Here is a 5,832-nt window from a genome sequence, read left to right on the forward strand (position 1 = left end):
AAACACCATAATTTTCTCCATTGTGAAGCTTTCGGGTTTTTTATGTTTTTGATCAAACGCTCGATTTTTCGTCATCTAAGGTAACGATTCAACTCTTAAATGTTTTATATGTTATTTTTTCTTTAACATCAAGTTTTTAGTCATTAAATCATGTTTTAAATAAAAGTCAAAAGTTTAGTCGTTAATGGTGGATTTCGAGATTTTGAGTAAAAACATGGTTTCAAAGTATTTTTCAATTAATTTTGATGTAATTAGGAGGCCTCTAAACTTACTTTTAAGTTTCATTAAAGATTTCTCGAGTTTTAATGAATTTTCAGAAAATAGCCATAAAATATGTCGAAAAAGTTGACACCATGAATTGAGTAGTTTTGTGTAGTTTAAAGGTTGGGAATTAGTCATAGATGAATAATTAGATAAATGAAACTCATTTAGGAAAAAATATTAAGTTTAGATCGTGATATATAGATTTCAAATAGGTTATGTTAAAGGTTTCGGTTACATGAGAACTTAGTTTAGGCTTACGTTTTTGGTTGCTTGTTGTAAGTCATTGGCTTATTTTCGAATGTATTATTGTGTGAATTTTTTGCGTTGAAGTTCCATATTTGATAAGACCTTCTACGATTAGAGATAAAGGCAAAGAATAGCTAGTTTGAGCTTTTAGCTTTTTGACGACAGTGTAATTGGTGAGTGTTTGGAATAATTGCTTGTGGGCATGATTCACTGCATCTTTTGGGAATTTAGTAGTAGCCTAAACCCCTACTCTAAATTCTGGGTGTAAGCTCTCTCATACCTATGTTTATTTTTAAAATTATGTACATATGTGAATATGAATATGTGAGTTGGGATGAGATGTTATAGCATGTGTGATGTGGATGTGATAATTATTGTGAAAGTGCAAATGTGTACATGTTATGGATATGATATATGTTAGTGACAGTGTTTTGCTAAAAATGTAACACCCCAAACCTGTCCTAGACGTTATGGCTGAATCTGGCGTGTCACATCAAAGTGCTTTTCAAAAATAGGACTTATCGTTAGAAATTCAAAATTAAGTTAAAACCCTTTTAGTTTTTATTGCTTGAGAAAATTCGAAAAATTAAGTTGTTCCTAATTGAAATCAATTTGTCAAAACGATTGCCAGATTTATCTCTGTTGATTCCATAAACTGAATAAAATTGCGAAAGCTTTTAGAAAACTTGAAGTTTTAAATGCGAGTTTTCCTTGAAAATAGTTATTATTTTAAAAACTTATATTTTTCTAGTCTAGTAGTTTAAGGTAAGAAATCAAAGACGAAATAAATGTTAAAACCACATTGATGTTCTACTTTTGACTTTATTTACTCAAATTTCATATTTGGTTTTTGGTTATGTAATAAGGCCATTTGTGGTTAAAAAAGTCAAAAGTAGAACATCAACAATTGTGTGGTCACCTCCGAGTCCTTCGCGGCTCCAAACTGTCTAAAGCTGAGGATTACCTATACAGTTAAAAGAAATGGTGAGTTTACGAAAACTCAGTTTGTAATCCCTTGTTAGTTAAACAGTAAACAATGCATGTAGTAACAGTCTAGGCCACAGCCCTATTCAGTACCAGTATAGTCTGGGCCTTAGCCCTATATAAAAATAGTGGGCCCAAGCCTAATATAGTATCAGTATAGTGTTATGCAATTATGCATCCCTCCTAAATCTATCCAGCACACCAGCCGTACCAACCAACACACCATGTGGGGATATAAATCGACCCACCCAGCCAGCACACCAATATCGCAGCAAAGCTGCCAGTAATAATAATGCAGCATAACTACCAGAAACAGTGAATGTGACAAAGCCACCAGTATCAGTAATTGTGGCATAGCCACCAGTATCAGTGAATGTGACATAGTCACTAGTACAGTACTTCCTCCATATCAAAATCCCAACCCCATGCACTATGTCATGTCATAAATATTATATGTATACAAAGTCATACTCATTACAATCATATATGTAAAATCATAAGCACATCAGTCATATGACACGTAAGGGCATACTTGCCATTTTACCCTATAGGGGCATTATGGTCATTTTATCCTACAGGGGCATTACGATCATTTTACCCTACGGGGGCATTACGGTCATTTTACCTTACGGGGGCATTACGGTCATTTCTATCCATTAGGGGTAAAATAGTAATTTTATCCTTTTTGGGGTATTTTGGTCATTTCACTAATTTTAGGGTCTCGGCATAGAAAACAACCTCTCAAATGGTTTACCGTCGCTTTGAACGACTTAAGTGACCAATATGGCCAAAACGGTGTAATGGGCCCAAAGCCCAATACTCGGCCCAAGTGGGCCCACACGCTCGTGTGGCCCATTTAGCCCATACTCATTTACGACTATGAAAATTCCATAGCCCAATCCATTAATTGCCACTTCCCATGGATTTTACCCGTGTAGGGCCCACGGGCCAATTGGGCCCGCACAGTCTATTCTGGCCCGACGAGGCCCATAACGGCCCTAGCCCATGAAAACGCTCGTGGAGGCCTCTACAATCTTTTGCCCATGATTGGTGGGCTCAGTTTACCTCACAAGTGATCGCTCGCTCTCAAGGCCGCAAATGCCGAAGTTTCAACTTTTCGACTTTTTCGACTTTCGCAGATTCGCAGTTCAACAATGGTGTGATTACACACCTTTTTCGGCTTTTGATAGTAATAGTTTATAGTGTATAGTTACACACCTATTTACGAAGCCGAGTAAAAGTCCACCGTGCCCAAGCCTACATTCAGTCAAGGCTTACAGTTAGTCCTACAATCAATAGTGTTCATAAGCACTTAACTCAAATCGACAATTACCCTTTACCTTGAACAAAAGTGTATAGCTTATTGCCTTAAGATCACTTGGCTAAAACTGACCACACCTTTCTTACCAAAAATCTGTATTACAAACACAGATCTTAATAATCGGGATTGATCATAAATGTGGCCAAAATCTACAAATATTAGCCTTACAGAATCAAAGGCATATTCGGCCTAATCGAAAAGTAAGGTAGCGTTCTTACCTTATTCGATTAATGCGAAAAGGGTTTGACGACTCGTGCAGCCCTTGCACTTCTTCACACCTCGAGGAACCTAGAGACCCAACGAACAACATATCTTGAGGAAGGGATCAACCAAACAACAACAGAAGAATAAGAAGGAGGGCATTCAACTTTAAGAAACAGAGTAAGAAAGAACAGTTTTGAACGAAAGGTAAAGAAATATGAACACCAACCCTCTTTTCAAGATCACTTGTAGATATCGAATCAATATACCAACAGTAGAGTATGGAAGCAATCAGCAACAGAGGGGAAGGAAAGAAGAATCGGCCAAAGTACTACCATGCCACAAGAGTGCAATAGTCGGCCTAGATTGAGACAAGGGAGGAAGAAGGAGATGATCAATAGAAATTCCATGAATGAAGTAGGGAAGGTTCGGTTATAAAGAGGCAAACCGATAGAACAATGGGATGGAGAAAGTGAAAGGTATATTCGTCCCTGCAGAGAAAAGAATAAAGAGAAAGAGCAGTATGTTTAGGCAAAAAACGGAAGCAAAGAAGTTGAGAATAGAGGTTTTGGCAAGGTAACAAAAGTGTAACCTAAAGAAAAATGTCGATAAAAGAAAAAGAGCCTAAATGGTCAAAAAATACCTCAGCTACCAAAATTCCATAGAACCAAAAGAAAAGAAGGAGCAAATGCCGAAACTACAATGACTAAATCCCATTTGGCACTAAGTCCATGACCGAATTGGCACCCATATACTCCCAAATTCGACCAACTCCTCCCCCAATCAAACTCCACGATTTTCTCCACATAATCCTCCTCTTATCTCTCCATGATCCACTCACAAGACCAGTTCAAACTTCCACACAACAGAGTCCGAATCTACTTCAAACTCTTGCCGTCCCTAGTAGCAAAAAATCATCCCCTGCCTGCCATGGGTTTCAAACCCAAGCCCTCTCAGCTGCTCTACACGCCACTTGCCACCAAGCCACAAGCTCTTTTGTGTCACATTTTATCCTCAATTAAATATAAGACATATGTGCTAACGTCCAGATTCACTTAAGATAAAAACTAAAATAAATTATAAAAGCCAAGACTTAAACCCAGGCTTCCTTACAACCTTAATGATGGCACAACCACTAGGCCACATGCTTCCTTGTGTCATTTATTTAACATAATATTTTAAAAGGCCTACTTCCAAGAATCCAAGTTTTATTCACTTAAAACCAAAATTTTGCTAAAGCCTAGATTTGAACCCAGGACTTTTTAGACATCCCCAAACACACCCAATTCACTTAACCACCACACCAAACATGCAATTGTGTCATTCACTTGCACAACTAAATTCCAATTCCTCCGATATGCAAAGCCCATTTCTCCTAGGCCCAACTTGGGGGCGTTATCAAAAATTTAAATATGCAGTGATAGTGCATAGATAATCGGTAAGTGATATGTATTTGTTTCGAATATTTTGGCCTTGTGATCTTGAAACAGTTGGATATAGTTGGCATGCCATAGGATTGTGAGTACTCACCTATATGTACAGTGATTTTAGATGTTGAGGACCTGAGACATGTTGGAAGGATAAGGGAATGTGAGCTAAACTTTATTCAACGGGACATATGAGGGGAAATAAGGAAAGTGTTAGCTTTATGCTTCACTTTTGGGACATGTTTGACTCTATGAGTCTATGTTTGGCATGTTGGATATCCGTGCATCCAATGAATGATGATAGAGCTCACTTTTATGTTTCAAAGCTCAAGTGCCAAATTATCTTAAATTATGAATGTTATGTAATTATACGAGTATTGTAATATATGCATAAATGTTATGCGATTATATGAGTATTGTTATATATTTTTGAATGTTATGATATTATATGAGAATTGTGATATATGCTTAAATGTTATGTGATTATTGAGTATTGTGATATATTCTTGTATGTTAGGTGATTATATGTGTAATATGATATATGCTTAGAAGTGAGTGTGATTACCATGTAAATGAACTTGTATATAATGCATGAGTGAGTATAATATGACACTAGTGTTGCAATTGTTAAGGTTGTGTTATATGGTTGTTTCATTGATGCTTGATGAATTGTTTGCATGGTAGTTATTCTAGGCATTCTGTAACAGCCTATTTTTATGTCAAATCGAAACAATGGTTTCGGGACCACAAATCTAAAGTCAAAATATTTATTTTATTATTTTAATAAGGATTACAGTATGATAGATTAATTATGTTAAAGTTTCATAATGAAATTTTACCGTTTAAATGCTTAATTCGATAAAAAGGACTAAATCGCATAACGCGTAAAATATGAGACCTATTAGTTAACTGAATCAAATGGCTATGAAATTAATTTGAAGTCCTTAAGTTGATAATATACCCTTGTTAATGTTAGTGGACATTTCTGTTCATAATTTGCATGATTTTTATATGTTTTAATAAAGGTTAATTTTGTAAATGGCTCATTAATGAAAAATTAATTAAAACAGAGCCATCTTCTGGTTCATTCATTTTCTTTATGCCGATTTTAGCAAGAAATAATCACCATTTTTAAGTCAAGGTTCGACTAAGCTCTTCTAACTTATTAAGGTACAGTTTTAGCTCAGTTTTTAATAATTTATACGTTTTTGAGCTCGTGGCAGCTTAATCTAGCTAGCTCGTACCTTAATTTTTGAATTTGTTCATGATTTTGTAAAGTTACATTGTCGATTACTTGAGTTATTTGATCTTTAATGATAGATTATGGAAGCTTGGTGATAGTTGAACTAGTTTTGTAAAATGATTTTTGACAAAAATGAGAATTAGGGA

This window comes from Gossypium hirsutum, chromosome A08 (genome assembly GCF_007990345.1).
Source record: "Gossypium hirsutum isolate 1008001.06 chromosome A08, Gossypium_hirsutum_v2.1, whole genome shotgun sequence".
NCBI lineage: Eukaryota > Viridiplantae > Streptophyta > Magnoliopsida > Malvales > Malvaceae > Gossypium > Gossypium hirsutum.